General features: G+C 36.6%; 1 non-coding gene and 1 pseudogene across 1 annotated transcript; one reads left to right on the top strand and one right to left on the bottom strand.

Moving 5' to 3' along the window:
• Positions 1-438: 438 nt before the first annotated feature.
• Positions 439-18,020, bottom strand: LOC110646095 (formyltetrahydrofolate deformylase 1, mitochondrial-like; annotated as a pseudogene).
• LOC131175178 (small nucleolar RNA R71) lies at positions 14,693-14,800 on the top strand. The gene has a single exon (XR_009145340.1). It is a non-coding gene; the product is annotated as a small nucleolar RNA R71 (small nucleolar RNA).
• Positions 18,021-18,376: the final 356 nt, after the last annotated feature.

Below are 18,376 nucleotides of genomic sequence, written 5' to 3'. Positions count from 1 at the left end.
ATTTAGCATACCAGAAGAATAACAATCAAATCATAATGGACCTCACAGCAATAGCATACTGCATATTCATGTGTCGATTTCAGTTTCAATCAAAGCAAACTCACCCACTAGTCAATTTGTGTGTAAATACACATTATTGTCTATAAGGCAGTCTGTTATATTACAAATTTCTTTAACACAAAACGAACTCCACAAACCCTTAATTCAATTGCTGGGTTTTTATGCATTGTAAGATGAATGTATAGTTGCTATCCGACGCAACCTCCTTTGGGATATCACAGAAGAAACAAAAGAGAAGGTGAAACCTCATAGACAAAAGGCACTGTTGAAAAATTCCGACATGGATTCTTGAACAGTGCAAACTAAAGTTGCAAATGCAATGAAGGTGGACAAAGTAAGAAATAGATAGCAATGAATGATAATTTCAGTAAGCCAATCAAAAATGAAAAGTTGAATTTTACTAGATGACTTTCACTTGTCGGCTATGTACAAACATATTTCTACAAAGTGGTGCCAATAATTGACTGAAAAGCTGTAATGAATAATTGAATGTACATGCAAAATTCAACTATTTTCACTGCTTTGCTCCATTGGTTCACCTCAAAATATTCGTCTTGTTTTCCTCTAAAGGCAACAGCCGCAATTCAGAGTATGACTTTATAGCTTTTGCAAGGCATTGCTTCTCAAGGTTCTCTGATTTCTGCACAAAACTCTGCAAATTATCTCTATGAGAAACTCTCTCAACCTGCAAAAGTTAGTGAATTTGCAGAATCGGTAAGCATATCATCCAAACAGTTCCAGAAATGTACGAGATCAGCAGATACATAGAACAAAACGGGCCAAACACAAAGTCAAAGACATTCTAATAAGAGTTAATGCAACTTAATCCAGCAGTCTCCTGGTTTTCAGTCTGATTTCATTCCTAAACCGTACAGATGATTTGAGGCCCAAGTATCATAAACCAACGTCCCCCTACTCCAGACCAACATGCTACTAAAATTTGTCAGTTAGGATTTCATTTGATGGCCTTTTATTATAGAAATGCACAACAAATCTATATTCTATTAATGGATTTATTGATTTTTGATAAACAAATGATAATTGATTTTAAGAAATTGCAATAATATCATAGTTAAGGAAGCATAAGCCAAGTCAGTGGCAGCTCATGTTAAGAAATTTGGGCATCTGCATATGAGCTACTTTATTTGCAGAAGAGGGCAGGTGGATGACTATTTCTTTCTTCATAACTTATGTTACTTCTTACTATACTGTCCCGTACTATTCAGCTCCATGCTGCAGTAAAGGAAATAAACAGTGCATAATGCAAACAACAGTGAACAAGAATATTCACCACTAAGTACAATCAACTAAAATATCCGTGTCAGAACATGAAAAATTTAAATGAATCTAAAATTATTACCATCTGCTCAATAATAGGCCCTGCGTCAAGTTCTTCAGTCACCAAGTGACCAGTCGCTCCAATTAATTTCACACCCGAATCAAAAGCCTGCCAACATTGTCTAACAAATCAAAACATGTGTTGGAATCATGGTTAAAAGGGGATCATTCGGCATCACATGAATGAGGTAGAAACTAACCTGTTCAGATGGATGGCCACCCCTAAACGATGGCAAAAGGCATCACATGAATAAGGTGGAAACTAACCTGTTCAGATGGATGGCCACCCCTAAACGATGGCAAAAGGCCATGGTGAATGTTAATTATATATTTCCCATAGCCACGCAAAAAGTAGCCGGATAATATCTGTGGTAAAAAATAAACCTTTGTAAGTGAGAAATTATTCCATGCAAATAAGAACTCACCATAATCAATAGTTATAATGAAACATACAATGATAACCCTTTAAAATTGGACGGTGCTTTATAATTAATATATGATAATGAAAGTCCTGATATGAACATCCATTCATTTGCAGGTTAAAAGTAACCAGAAGAAGCTTGTTTCTTCTATCAGCTTGACCTTTTTAATATAAAACCAATAACTACCAAATCTTCATTGATATTGACAAGAAGCAAACTGATTAAATTTACCTGCATATAGCTCGCAAGTACTAAAAAATCAGTATCCTTCACCAAATCCAATATCTCCTTTTCTCTCTTATTTTCTTTGTTTAAAGCGCAAATAATGATAAGGAATACAGTTCCTATCAAGAAAGCGAATCACGTGTGTGTTTGGGCCTCTTTCATGATTACTGTTATAGAAAATAAGAAGAACCCACCATCAGGATCCATAAAACCAAATAGATTACTTAAGAGGGTGGCTATCTAAATCTTCACCTGATTACACAAGTTATCGCCATTGGAAATCGTCCATCCGGCCACCTATGTAACAAATCAGTTAGGCAATGCTCCTGCAACAAGAAGAAAAATGTAGTTTTGAAACAAGCTAAGAAATACAACCATTGTTGTTAAAAATGTGATGCGTCCTACCGCAAGTGCACGGGTCGTACAAGTAGTATAGAAAAGAGATATCCCACAAGGAGTTGTGTTAATGATTAAATTTTTGATATAAAAAATTGAGTAAATTGAAATATTTTTTTGAAATTAAAGTGATGAATTGATGGGTAATGGAGTATGAAATCTAAATATGCAAAAATTAATATTCTATTCAACAATGTATTAATTAAACTAAAATTGCATCAAATTGAAATAAGCAAGTTCAAATATGGCAATATTCAAAATGGCAAGTAATTAAATTCGATTAGAAATTAACAATGGTAAAAAGGCGATTCCGGAGTTCGGGATTTCATATTCGAGCTATTTTGGGATTTTAAATTGGTTATCCAATCTTATGAAACTTATGGGTTTTAAGGAGATTAATTCTTAAATCCTTTGAATTCCCTTTCGAGTGAGACAAAGAGTGCCTTAATCAAACTAATCCTACTTTCATGGAGTTAGAATTAATTAAGACCTATTAAGTTCTTTAATTAATCTGTGAATCCTCTTAATCCTTAGCCTATTTCTAGGTCTAAGTTAATTAAGTCCAATTTCTAGATTATCTATCACAAGGCCTTCTCCTTTCGGTGCTTCAACCATGGATTAAGAACATCACTTAATGAGATCCTACACTAAGCATGTCATTAAGCGTACAAGAAATGAATAAAACTCATTAAGACCACAAAATATGGATTACCCAATCAAAATCCACAAAATATCTCAAATATTACAACCCTTACTCCAGAATCAAAAGTAAACTACTCACTATCCATAATGCTTACAAGATATATTGAGTTTAAATGGAAATAAAGCTTTAATCTAAGCTAGGGAATAAGAAATTAAACACTAGAAATGTAGAAAAATGTAAGGAAAGAAAGAAATCTGCAAATCTTGGTTGAAAATGGTGTGGAAGGTGAAAGTGACTCCTCAAATTCTGCCTCTACTCTCCTTTCCTTTTTTTGCTCCTTGTCTCCTCTCTCTAAAATGGGAAAATGAGACTATTTATAGCATTTTTCTGACATGGAGCCCTAAAATGGTATGTTCTAGGAGGAATTATTTGAGGGAATCTCCTGCCAGCTCATTAATGAACTCTTTATGGGACTGCATAAGTGGATTGCATAAGTTATGCAGTCCCTTATGCGATTTTCACTGTTCTGAGTCACTTATGCGAAATCGCATGACTTGGTGCATAGGTTATGCACAATTCCGTGAAGGTGCATAAGGGAGGCGAGAATGTGCATAAGCTATCTGATCTCCTTATGCACATTTCGGTGGTTGGAATGATGATCTTTCTCCTTATGCAGAATCTGCATGGCTTATGCGGCAAGTTATGCAGTTTGGTCAATGCATATTTCACTTGAAAACTGTTTTGACATCTTTGGTAGAAGACACTCCTCAATGGCAAAATTCTCTTCAGTCCTTCAAAAACACCATTTTTCCTACAAAACAAAGTAAAAATTACAAATTAATGCAAAATTGACAACTATGAAAAACTAACTAATTAACTAATGAAATTAGCTAAAAATGACTAATAATCAAATAAAAATGGTTATAAAATTAGACCTAAATGACTATGCAAACTGTATGCATCAAATACCCCCAAACTCAAGCTTTTGCTTGTCTTCAAGCAAACTTTAGAATGTGATGCAAAGTTTTTAGGGGTGCCTTATCCAAAGAGCTATGAAAATTACCAATTGAAGTAACTTAACACACCTTCAGCCATACCAGCAATCCATATACCCATCCTTCAAAATGCAAAGAATTTAATGCTTATCCAAGCTTTCACCGCTTAGCCATCAAGTCAATTATCATTCAAAATCCCCAAACCAACCAATCAAAAGAGAGAGAGTCATGCTCAAAAGGAATTTTAGAACAATCAATAGTCAAAGTGTCTCTATATGGAATGATGGAATTGAATGAATGAATGAATAGTTTTCCAATCCCATAGGCAAATTTCCTACTCCTATCTCCACTAATGTAGCAAGTACTATCAAGAGATCAAAGGTCTTTTTAGGGATGTAATGGGGCCATGGGATTCAAAAAGAGGCTAAGAAGAAAGATGGGTAAAAAGTAGTCAAAGCATGAGAATATTTTCAATTTTGAAACATAAGGTACACTTTATTAAATCTTTTTCTCTTTTTTTTATATATAGGAGAAAGAAATACACAATGAGGATTGTCAAGTGCTAGCATATTTTACAAGACACATAAAATGGAGGGACATTTTGATACATTAGACTTGTATTTTGCATTTTCTTTTGATGCTTGTCCCTAGAATTTGCCACCCCCAAACTCATTTCTTTTAATACTTTGGGTGGATTTCTTTCATTTTGAATGACAATGGTGAAAAGCACATATACTAGCACTTTTTACAAGATGACAAGCATTTCTTCTCCCTTTTATTGTATATTTTTTTTCTTCTTTTTTTTATTTTTATTTTCTATTATTTTTAGAAAGTGTACCTAATATTCAATATTATTCTCATGAAAAGGGTTGGAGTGTTTGGTTCATTGGCTAGGTAGCAATAAGGGTTTCAAGAAAGATTAGGAATAAAAAGGTTCAAAGGGATTTGCAAGGGTTAATTTTAATTAGGAAAAAGGCCAAAGGTTTAAAATGAGAAGGTTTAAATCAAAGAATGCCTAATCATCTCTCTTTTCAAGTACAAGCTGGTATTTCGCCTTGAAAGGTTTAGAAAATTTGTTCTATGATTGGTGAGACATCATTTGACTACCTTATATCCAATAACTCCCTCTAAACACTTCCTTCTCCAAATGACTAGTTGGGTGGCTTTTTGGCTAAGAAGATATAGGCAAGGGATAGACACTTCAAAACCTTGCACCTTTTAGGAAACTTTCAATCCACAAACCCAACTAAAGGGTGAGTCAAATCACTCTCATAGGTAACTTTTCAAAACTCAAGGGATTTGGCAAAAGATTTTAATGCATGGTGCATGATTCCTAAAATGAGTAATGCATTAACTAAATGGAGGAAGTCTATTTGTATGCAATGTGTACAATTGTGTGCAATGTGATGTATAATGTGTATGTAAATGTGTAATGTGTGTGTATGTATGGATGTATATGTAAAATATTTACAATATATGTAAATGGAATGGGATGAGATGCTCCTATACTCAAAATGTCAAAAATAAAGCCAAGAATCAAAATGTGCACCCCCAAACTCAAAATTGGACATTGTCCTCAATGTCTCATGCAATGCATTATCAGAAGACAAAGCAGATAATAATTACCAGGAATTGTAAAGATTAAGAGCAAAAAGAAAGAGTTACCTGGTATGGAGCAGATGAGAATTCAAGATAAAGGGATGGATAAGAAGCTGCACAGGTTATGCAGAGTTAAGTGCTGTCCAGAACATGTGCATAAGTAGGGTGCATAAGCCGTGCGGTTCTGCATAAGTGGCAATATAGGTTGCATAGGCTATGTAGGACATTTACATAAGGGGAATACAGCCTGTGCAGTTATGCATAAGTAGCAGAAGGGGTTGCACAGGCTGTGTAAAATTTTTGCATAAGGAAATTCATAGCTTGTGCAGTGTATACAAAAGTTGCTGCATGAGGATTGGCAAGGGGAAATGTACAACCAGCAGTAGAAGCATTAAAATATATGCAGAGTATGGGCAAATATGTACAAAAGGGTAATAAGTGCAATGAAAATCAAAGAAGACTAATGTAATAGCTATCCAATAAAACTTCAAGAAACACAGAATTTAAAACAAACTAATTCAAAAGAAACATAATTCAAAGCAAACTATAAATGTATGAACATATTTACAAAGAAAAGGTCCTACAAGATTGAACAAAAGTAAAACAGAAGCTAATCTAGTTCTATTGTTTTGCCCTTGTCCAAAGATGTTGCTAAGGGGCTGGTGGCTTCTGCCGGCTGTCGAAATGATGGTGCTGGAGGAGGTGATGGAGGTGGGGGTGGCATGCCCAGAAAGATCATGAGTTGCTTCACCATTTCCTTCAATTCTTTCTGCTTGTCCCTGGTTTCCATGACAAGGTCAAATAGGTGATCATGACGATCCTTGAGTGTATCAAGACCAGTGTCAAGCTTCCTATCCACAAAGTATATATCATCACTAAGCCTGTCAAGATAGGTGAATAAGGCTTTAGTGTTGAATGCAGGAGGGGCTGTGGATGAGGAAGGTTCAGCTGTAGGAGGTATGGGCTGAGCAGAAGCTGCTGGGGTCTCCTGTGCAGGCTGAGGGGGTGGGGTAGGTGTAGTAGGGTCTTTGTGGGGTGATGAGAAAGGTTGTGTTTAGGTTGTGCAATGGGCTCGAGCCACTGCAGTTGGGCAGTATCAAAATATGACAAATTGAACCCTGTTTTGGTTAAGTGTGCAGTATCAAAATATAAAGTGTCCACAAGTGCTGGTATTGAGTGCTCTGCAGGATTAAAACCAAAATGCTTGGCTATGACAGTGATGAGCCCACCCAAAACAATGTCACCTATGGATTTGGTGGCAATATGCAGCACATGCTCACAAAAGAAATAACCAGGAGAAACCTTAACTTTGTGAAATGCACACCATAACATAAATAGTTCAGATTTCCCCACGACTGTAACTAGTCCCTCTGCCCAATATGGTGCTAGCAATCAGCCTATGAATAAACCTAAGTGCAGGGTCAAGTATTTGGGATATTTTTGATCTTCCAGCAGAGAAAGTTTGAGGTTGGTTTGTGATGATTCTCCAAAATTGGGCAGCATTCCAAATGCCCTTGTTGGCTACCTCTACCCCAGTACGTGGTACTCGAAATAACCCATCAATTGCAAAACCAAAAATGCTATGAAATTGGTCCAATGACAGCTCTCTATTTTGCCCCAAGCATCTAAATTTCATAATTGGCTTATGGTCTACATCATGCAATTTAAGGGTAGCAGAGAATGAAGAAATAAACTCCAAAACTAGAGTTGGATAAACTATCTCCTGCTTATGCACAAATTCCATCCAACCCATACCATCAAGATATGTAACTACATTGTCAAATAAACCAAGAGATTGTAAAGAATCAGCAGATATATACCTAGTGGGTTGTACCCTTCTATCATTGAGTCTCTTAAAAGCTGCCTTTTGAATTGTATTAGAAAGAGGCCAAGGTAGCTTTGATACATGTGAAGCTACCGAAATTGTCTTTTTGCTGGAGGAGGGTGTGGAGGCTGGAGCTTTTGGCTTTTTGGGTGGTGGTTCCGATAATGGGGTGGGTGGTTCTTTGCGTTTGGATAGAGGAGGGGCAGAGGACATGGGTCGCACAGATTTTGACCGGATTTTTCATTTGTACGTGGTTGGGGGAGGTGGTGGGGGTGTCGCTTGTGGAGGGGAATTAGGGTTAGGAGGTATTGTTGACAATGGTGAAATCTGGAGAGGAGAAGCTGGACGGGAATGGGGAGGTGACTCCATTGCCGAGAGAGAGAATGGAGAGATAATGGCGGAAATGAAAATGTAGGGGGGGGTTTAGGGTTTACGTAGTGAAAGTGCTCGTGGAGAAGAAGGGAGAGAGACGGTGAAAATGCCAAAAGAAATGGAGGTTGAAGGACGGTCGTGGGTAGAAGAGTCGGAAAGTGGAGGTGGGAATTTTGTTTGCCGAAAAGGAATTTGATTTGAATCGGGTTTGTAAAAGACTGCATAAGTGAAAAATGATTTATGCATAACCTGTGCACTCTTTTATACATGTTTCAGAATGATTTGAACTTCAGAGAAATAGCTTATGCACAAGTGCATAGGTCATGCACTGTCCTTATGCATTGTTCGGCAAGTATTAAAATCTTAGGTTGGTGGTCATGCAGTTGTGCATAAGTCATGCACCTTCCTTATGCATGTTTCGGTGACCCTTGAAATTTTGAGGAGTGAAGTCATGTGGGAGTGCATAAGTTATGCACTCCCCTTATGCACCTCTCGGCAGAATTGGTTTTTCAGAAAATCGGGTCATGCAGAAGTGCATAGGTCATGCACTCTGCTCATGCACTCTTCGGCTATTTTTGGAATTTGGGTTGGTGGTCATGCAGATGTGCAAAAGCTATGCACTCTGCTTATGCACTCTTCGGTGAGTTTTGAGATCCAGAGTATGAGGTCATGCAGAAGTGCATAAGCTATGCACTCTGCTTATGCATGTCTCGGCAGCTTTTGGAATTCAGAGTCTTTGGTTATGCAGAAGTGCATAAGTCATGCACTCTGCTTATGCACCCCTCGGCAAGTTTGGTTTTTCTGGGTTTCTGGTCATGCAGAAGTGCATAAGCTATGCACTCTGCTTATGCACCCCTCGGCAGGTTTGGAGATTCAGAGTCTTTGGTTATGCAGAAGTGCATAAGTTATGCACTCTGCTTATGCAGACTTCGGCAGAGAGAGAAAATGAAGAATTTGAAGTTATGCAAATGTGCATAGGTCATGTACTCTGCTTATGCAGGTTTCAAAAGATGTGAAATTTGACAAAATTAGGCTATGCAGAGTTGCATAAGCTATGCACTCTCCTTATGCACTTGCAATAAAGGTAAAAAATGGCAAAAATTGTTGTTATGCAGGATTGCATAAGCTATGCAGTTGCTTATGCACAATTCAACAAGATTAAGTTTGCAATAGAACATGAATTGCAACTGTGAAAAATACCCTAAAATGAGGAAATATAATTCTATGAAGCATAAACCATGAGAAATTTTCACCAAAAATACATCAATATATACAAAGTTCATCAAAAATGCATCATACAAGCATGTAAAAATGGATCCTACATAAAAGACCTTTGAGAACTATGCCATTTTGACTCAAATTCTGAAATCAACATTTAGCACATTAAAACTCAATAAAATCTGCATGAAGTTGCATCTATTCACAAGTGATGACCTCTCCAAGTTTTGCCAAGAAAATGCAGCATTTCTACCTTGAATCCTACAACCCAAAGAAGCTCAAAACTGCAAAAATTGACTCACTTACCACCATATTAAGATTAAAAGCACACATACTTAAAAGTCACACACCTAACCTCACCAAAAACACAAGGCATTTGCTGCAGACACCCTTTTTGCTGCAGATTCCATTTTTTTTTTGCTCTGCATAAACCAGATAGCAGCCCAAGGACAGAATCTATCTGCTGCAGATTGCACTTTGCCTCTGCATAAACCAGATTGCAGCTCCTGCACAGGTTATGCAGCAAAAACCAATCAGTTCTTTTGAAGGACAAAATTTTCAAGTTAAGAATCACTTCCCCAACAGTTCACCAGCCTTTCTTCATTGAATTACATCTACAAGGGACAAGATTTAACAATGTCAAAAATTGAATTTGGGGAGATTCAGGATAAAAACAAAATCAATGAAAATGAAAGTAAATTAGCAAAAGCAAAATAAAAGGACTTGGGATGCCTCCCAAGAGGGCTAATTTATAGTCCTTGGTTGGACTCTTCATGCATTTCACTGAAAAGAGGTGAGGGATTGGAGAGCTTGTAACAGCTTGCTCCTATTATTGGGTCTCCAGTTATGTAATGTTTCAATCTATGCCCATCAACTTTAAAATTCCCAGATTTTTCACTCCAAATTTCAATTGCTCCATAAGGGAAAACCTTAGAAACTCTATATGGACCAGTCCACCTTGACTTGAGTTTTCCAGGGAACAATTTCAATCTTGAGTTGAACAACAAAACTAAATCACCTTCTTTGAATTCCTTTTTCCTCAGATGCTTATCATGCCAAACTTTAGTTCTTTCTTTGTAAATACGGGCACTTTCATAAGCATCCATCCTCAATTCCTCAAGCTCATTAAGTTGTAACAACCTTTTCTCACCAGCTTGCTTAAGATCAAAATTCAAGGTTTGAATGGCCCAATATGCTCTATGTTCTAGCTCCACAGGTAAATGACAAGACTTACCATACACCAACCTAAAGGGAGTAGTTCCTATAGGGGTTTTGTAGGCAGTCCTATATGCCTATAAAGCATCATCTAGTTTGATAGACCAATCTTTCCGAGAATTGTTCACTGTTTTCTCCAAAATATGCTTGAGCTCTCTGTTAGAAATTTCAACTTGTCCTGAAGTTTGAGGGTGGTATGGGGTAGCTATCTTGTGCACTACACCATACTTCCTCATTAGGCTCTCAAATTGCTTATTACAAAAATGGGAACCCCCATCACTAATTATAGCCCTAGGAGCTCCAAATCTGCTCAAGACAAATTTCTTCAAGAATTTCACTACCACTCTAGCATCATTAGTTGGAGTTGCAATAGCTTCCACCCACTTTGACACATAGTCAACCCCAACTAAGATGTATCTATTACCATATGAAGGAGGGAATGGCCCCATAAAATCTATTCCCCAAACATCAAATAATTCCACTTCAAGAATATTATTTAGGGGCATTTGATCTCTTTTTGACAAATTTCCACCCCTTTGACATTTATCACAATCCGACACAAATTTTCTCACATCCTTAAAAAGATTTGGCCAAAAGAAACCAGCTTGCAAAATTTTACTAGCTGTTTTAGAGATTCCAAAATGTCCTCCATAATCAGAAGCATGGCAATGATGCATAATACTCTGTACCTCCTCTTCAGGAATACATCTTCTAATTAGACCATCACAACATCTCCTAAAGAGTAAAGGATCATCCCATCTATAAAATTTCACCTCATGCAAAAACTTTTTCTTTTGTTGCCATGTCATACCTAGAGGTAAAACTCCACAAGATAGATAATTCACAAAGTTTGCATACCAAGGTAGTTTAGCAACAAGAGAGAAAAGTTGTTCATCCAAGAAAAACTCATCAATAGGGATTTCATCCAATTATTCACCATCCAATTTCAACCTACTAAGATTATCAGCAACTACATTTTCAGCTCCCTTCTTATCTCTAATCTCCAAATCAAACTCTTGTAGCATCAGAATCCACCTAATGAGCCTAGGCTTAGCCTCCTTTTTACGGAGCAAATACCTGATGGCTGCATGATCTGAAAATATGACCACCTTTGAGTCAATAATGTAAGGTCTGAATTTTTCCAATGCAAAGACAACTGCTAGAAATTCCTTTTCAGTTGTTGCATAATTTGTTTGAGCCTCATCCAGTGTTCTACTAGCATAATAAATAGCATAAGCCTTTTTGTCATTTCTTTGACCAAGAACAGCCCCAATTGCATAGTTGCTAGCATCACACATAATTTCAAAAGGTAGGCTCCAATCAGGTGGTTGCATGATTGGTGCAGTGATAAGAGCTTGCTTCAACATGCAAAAGGCATCCAAACACTCTTGGTCAAATACAAATGGTGTGTCATTACTTAACAAATTAGACAAATGTTTAGCTATTTTAGAAAAATCCTTGATAAAGCGTCTGTAGAACCCGGCGTGTCCTAGAAAACTTCGAATTCCCTTGACATTGGTAGGAGGAGCCATCTTCTCTATCACTTCAACTTTGGCTTTATCAACCTCTATTCCTCTGTTAGACACCAAATGTCCAAGTACTATCCCTTCCTGAACCATGAAATGACACTTTTCCCAGTTTAACACAAGGTCAGTATCTGCACATCGCTGCAAAATTTTAGAAAGGTTAACCAAGCATATGTCAAATGAAGATCCATAAACAGAAAAATCGTCCATAAAAACCTCCATTATGTCTTCAATGAAATCTGAGAAGATTGCCATCATGCACCTTTGAAAAGTGGCTGGTGCATTACACAACCCAAATGGCATCCTTCTATAAGTAAAGGTTCCATATGGACAAGTAAAAGTGGTTTTCTCTTGATCATTTGGATGGATAGGGATTTGAAAAAAACCTGAATATCCATCTAAATAGCAAAAGTAAGAATGTCTAGCCAATCTTTCTAACATCTGATCAATGAAGGGAAGTGGAAAATGATCTTTTCTAGTGGCAACATTTAATTTTCTGTAATCTATGCACATTCGCCAACTAGTCACATTGCTACGTGGGAATTAATTCATTATTTTCATTTTTGACAACTGTCATTCCACCCTTTTTTGGGACAACATGTACTGGGCTCACCCAAGTACTGTCTGAGATGGGATATATGATCCATGCATCAAGCAACTTCAAAATTTCCTTTTTAACAACTTCTTTCATATTTGGGTTCAACCTCCTCTGATGTTCGATAGATGGCTTACAATTTTCTTCCAAAATGATTCTATGCATGCAAAAGTGTGGGCTTATTCCCTTAATGTCATCTATGGTGTATCCTAAGACTTTTCTGAATTGCCTCAACACTCTTAACAACTTATCAGCCTCTAAAGTACTCAAATTTGCATTTACAATTACTGGATAAGTGTTATTAGTGCCAAGAAATTCATACCTGAGCTGAGAAGGAAGTTGCTTAAGTTCTACCTTAGGTGCATCTTCTTTCTCGAATGATGGTTGCTTAGTTTCTGCTTTTTCCTTTTGTGTGAGTTGAAAAACTGGAGCAGAAATGAATGGTGGACTACCCTCTAAGTGTTGAGCATATGCAGCTACATGAGGGTTGTCATAGTCTATGCCTCCTCCATGAACCAAACAATTTTCAAGTGGATCTTCTGGATATTTCTTTCTGAAGTGTTCTTCAACCAGCTCATCAATAATATCAACTCTCAAGCAAGTATCAGCTTCAGAATGATGCTTCTTCATAGTGTTATTAATATTGAAAACCAATTGCTCTTCACCAACCCTAAGAGTCAATTTTTCTCCCTTGACATCAATCAACGCTCCTGCTGTAGCTAGAAAGGGTCTTCCCAAGATGATTGGCATATTAAAATCTTCCTCCATGTCCAAGATGACAAAGTCAACAGGTATGTAGAACTTCCCAACCTTCAGAGGCACATTCTCCAAAATCCCTTCAGATACTTAATTGATCTCACATTAATCAAGAGAAATATGGGTTGGCTTAAGATCTCCCATGTTGAGCTTCTCATAGATGGAAAGGGGCATAAGGCTAACACTAGCCCCTAAATCACATAGAGCTTTTGTAGAACAAGACTCTCCAATGTGGCATGGAATTGAAAAACTCCCTGGATCCTTGAGCTTTGGAGGAAGTTTCCTTTGGAGGATAGCACTACATTCTTCTGACAAAGTTCTGATCTCATGATCTTCAAGTTTCCTCTTGTTTGAAAGAATTTCTTTCAAGAATTTTGCATAAGAGGGCATTTGTGAAAGAGCATCTACAAAAGGCACATTTATGTAAAGCTTCTTCAAAACCTCTAAGAACTTCCCAAATTGCTTATCAAGCTTGGCTTTGTGAAATCTCTGTGGAAAGGGAAGTTGTGGCTTGTAGGGTTCAGGAGGTATATATTTCTCTTCCTTCTCTTCAATTTTTTCTTTACAATTTTCTGCACTCTCTTGTTTTTCACTCTCATCAGTATTTTTCTCATTTTCTCTCTTCTCACTGTTTTCACTCTTCTCATCATTTATAACTTTCCCACTTCTTAAAGTAATAGCTTGACACTGCTCTCTTGGGTTTTCTGGTTGACTTGGAAGCTTTCCAAAAGACTTGGCACTTGAGGAAGATGCTTATTGTGCAATCTGATTTTCCAGCATTCTGTTATGTGTCTGCATCTGTTCCAGCCGTACTTTCATCTCTCTCATCTCCTCATCATGCTTATTTTGGTTGGCAAGAATTTGTTGCAATAAAGCTTCAGTGATGGAATTTCGTTCTTGCTGTTTTGGTGGAGGGTTCATATTTTTCTGCTGAAAATTAGGCAATGGTTGCCTATTTTGCTGATATGGAACTTGACTTTGCTGTTGTGGTTGAAAATTCTGATTTGGAACTTGACTTTGCTGATTTCCCCATGAAAAGTTGGGATGATTCCTCCAATTTGGATTGTAAGTTTGAGAGTAAGGATTCCCCATTTGCTTGTTTCCATAATTACCAACATATGCTGCTTGTTCTCCATAATCTACTCCACAGCTGGTAGTTTCCTCTGCATAAGCCACTTGTTGTGAACTTTCAGCTGATGATGATGAACTAACCAACATACTCAAATCTTCCATCTTCTTAGCAAGGACATTTGTAAGTTCATCAAACTTTGCATTAATCATGTTGAATGGATCAAGATCATACATTCCAGCAGCTTACCTTTTTTGAGTTGGAGCTGGTCCTCTTGGACTACTCCAAAGATGAGTATTCTTTGCAATTTTCTCCAATAGCTCATAAGCTTCATCTTCATGCTTCATAATAAATTCCCCTCCTTTTTGAGCATCAATAATCCCTCTAATTGCAGGAGTGACATTTGTGTAGAAATTCTGATTTATCATCCATTTTGGAATGGCATGATGTGGGCATAATCTCTCTAATTCCTTCCATCTCATCCATGACTCATAAAGAGTTTCATCTTCTCTTGGTCTAAAAGCTATCATTTGATTCCTCAACTCTTGAGTTTTTCCAGGTGGAAAATATTGTGCAAGAAATGCATCAGTGAGTTGCTCCCAATTTGTAATGGAGTTGTGAGGTAAAGAATCAAGCCAATCCAATGCTCTATCTTTCAAAGAGAACAGGAATAACTTCAATCTTGCTGCATCATCAGACACTCCAGGTTGTTTTTGCATGTCACAGATCATAGCAAATTTCTTCAGATGTGTGTGTGGATTTTCAGAAGGATGTCCTCCAAATTGAGAATTTTGAATCATTTGAAGAACTCCAAAATCAATCTTGTAACTATTTGCACCGATTCTTGGTCTTGCTATACTTTCTCTCAAGTCATCAAAATGAGGAAAAGCATGATCCATCATACTTCCCCTAGGCACGTTTGCATTAACAACTTCTTTCCCTTGGGCTGCATTTTCATTGTTTTGATCATTTCCAGCATTAACACCAATTCTCATTCTTTCATCAGCCATGTTTGCTTCAATTTCGGTTTCTCTCAAATCTTCCTTTCTTTTTCTGGTTTCTTTCTTGCTGGCCTTACAAAATTTCTCAATTTCAGGATTGAACAATAAGGATGTGTCACTTGTGCTTTTAGCTCTTCTCATAAAAGGTTAAAAGTACCTGAAAAAGAACAAACAAACACAAAATGAAAATATAACAAAAATAAAACTATAAACAACTAAAATAATCAAGAATTCAATCTTAAACAAACAACTCCCCGGCAACGGCGCCAAAAACTTGATGCGTCCCTACCGCAAGTGCACGGGTCATACAAGTAGTATAGAAAAGATATCGATCCCACGAGGAGTTGTGTTAATGATTGAATTTTTGATATAAAAAATTGAGTAAATTGAAATATTTTTTTGAAATTAAAGTGATGAATTGATGGGTAATGGAGTATGAAATTTAAATATGCAAAAATTAATATTCTATTCAACAATGTATTAATTAAACTAAAATTGCATCAAATTGAAATAAGCAAGTTCAAATATGGCAATATTCAAAATGGCAAGTAATTAAATTCGATTAGAAATTAACAATGGTAAAAAGGCGATTCCGGAGTTCGGGATTTCATATTCGAGCTATTTTGGGATTTTAAATTGGTTATCCAATCTTATGAAACTTATGGGTTTTAAGGAGATTAATTCTTAAATCCTTTGAATTCCCTTTCGAGTGAGACAAAGAGTGCCTTAATCAAACTAATCCTACTTTCGTGGAGTTAGAATTAATTAAGACCCATTAAGTTCTTTAATTAATCTGTGAATCCTCTTAATCCTTAGCCTATTTCTAGGTCTAAGTTAATTAAGTCCAATTTCTTGATTATCTATCACAAGGCCTTCTCCTTTCGGTGCTTCAACCATGGATTAAGAACATCACTTAATGGGATCCTACACTAAGCATGTCATTAAGCGTACAAGAAATGAATAAAACTCATTAAGACCACAAAATATGGATTACCCAATCAAAATCCACAAAATATCTCAAATATTACAACCCTTACTCCAGAATCAAAAGTAAACTACTCACTATCCATAATGCTTACAAGATATATTGAGTTTAAATGGAAATAAAGCTTTAATCTAAGCTAGGGAATAAGAAATTAAACACTAGAAATGTAGAAAAATGTAAGGAAAGAAAGAAATCTGCAAATCTTGGTTGAAAATGGTGTGGAAGGTGAAAGTGACTCCTCAAATTCTGCCTCTACTCTCCTTTCCTTTTTTGCTCCTTGTCTCCTCTCTCTAAAATGGGAAAATGAGACTATTTATAGCATTTTTCTGACATGGAGCCCTAAAATGGTATGTTCTAGGAGAAATTATTTGAGGGAATCTCCTGCCAGCTCATTAATGAACTCTTTATGGGACTGCATAAGTGGACTGCATAAGTTATGCAGTCCCTTATGCAGTTTTATTATGTTTATGATTCACTTATGCGAAACTGCATGACTTGGTGCATAGGTTATGCACAATTCCGTGAAGGTGCATAAGGGAGGCGAGAATGTGCATAAGCTATGCAGTCTCCTTATGCACATTTCGGCTGGTTCTGGAACAGTATCTTTCTCCTTATGCAGATCTGCATGGCTTATGCGGCAAGTTATGCACAATTTGGTCAATACATATTTTAGCTTGAAAACCTGTTTTTGACATCTTTGGCTGTAGAAGACACTCCTCAATGGCAAAATTCTCTTCAGTCCTTCAAAAACACCATTTTTCCTACAAAACAAAGTAAAAATTATAAATTAATGCAAAATTGACAACTATGAAAAACTAACTAATTAACTAATGAAATTAGCTAAAAATGACTAATAATCAAATAAAAATGATTATAAAATTAGACCTAAATGACTATACAAACTGTATGCATCAAAATGATAATCTTATTAAGTTACAAAAAGACCAGTTTTGCCTGTTTGGAAACAAGAACAGCAACTTTGAATTTGGGGTCTAGATCAGGCACCCGAACAACGAATGTCTTTGCATTGAACATTTTTGATAGCTTGAGGAAGTCCTCATCCATTTGAGCCCGTGGCCATTTAACTCGGTCAAAAACAAACTCACTGCCACATTGCCCACAAATCAAGTACATTATAAACATCCACGTGCTTATATAGTACATAGATCAAACACGAAACACAAGCTCCATTTGAGCAAAGAATTTAATGTAACACACATAATGATATGACATAAAAACATTGACAAAAAGAGAAAATTAAGTCTAAATTAAAAAACTTACATTCTAGAATAGAAGACATTCTTGTTTTCGGGCGCGAAAACATCAGCCCCAAGATTATTTTCACCTCTCGAGCAATGCATTCCGATAGCTTGGCAACAATACCAACCGCATCCTTCATCAAAAAAACCATTTCTTTTTCAATAAAATTCATTTCCCTTAAAAGGATATAGAAATTTCTGAGCGAGAAGAGAGGATATCGAGATCTACAGGGCATTGAAAAGCGTGGAGGCCATGAGTGAGCCAGGGAGAGGAAGAGGAATGGAAGGACTCCCCAGGCAATTTCAGGGACTTGAAGGACCAACTTGCAAATCCAAAAACTTGAGGAATGCTTGAGCAGACCCTTCGTGGTATCAGGCTCATCCCTTTAGCGCTCTTCGTGAACTGTAGAACTACGAGCACCCACCCAAATTTGGCGGCCATATCTTTTGGTGGTCGTTGAAGCTCACATCGCTATCACATCCTACGACAATTTCCTAGGCCATGTATGTGACTAACGATGTTGTTGTTCGCCGCCAAAAAGCAAAACGAGGACGTTTTTATAATTACAGAGTAAAATCGCGGATGCATTTGTCATGAAAACGGGTGCTCTCGCATTGCTCTGTCAACTGTTTTTTTATAATTTATAAAACAAATCTTAAATATGAAAGTAAATATAAATTTTATTTTTAAAATATAATTAAAAATTATAAAATTAAAATTATTTTTATAAATTTTTTTATTATTTTATTAAAACTAAGTATTTTTTATTATTTTATTAAAACTAAATATATATTATTTTATCAATAATTATCATTAAATAATAAAAATAATTCTCATCTTATAAATAAAACATAAAATGAAAATAAAGTATTAAAA

The sequence above is a fragment of the Hevea brasiliensis genome, chromosome 16 (assembly GCF_030052815.1).
Source record: "Hevea brasiliensis isolate MT/VB/25A 57/8 chromosome 16, ASM3005281v1, whole genome shotgun sequence".
Classification (NCBI taxonomy): Eukaryota; Viridiplantae; Streptophyta; class Magnoliopsida; order Malpighiales; family Euphorbiaceae; genus Hevea; species Hevea brasiliensis.
This window is presented reverse-complemented; position numbering and strand designations above follow the sequence as displayed.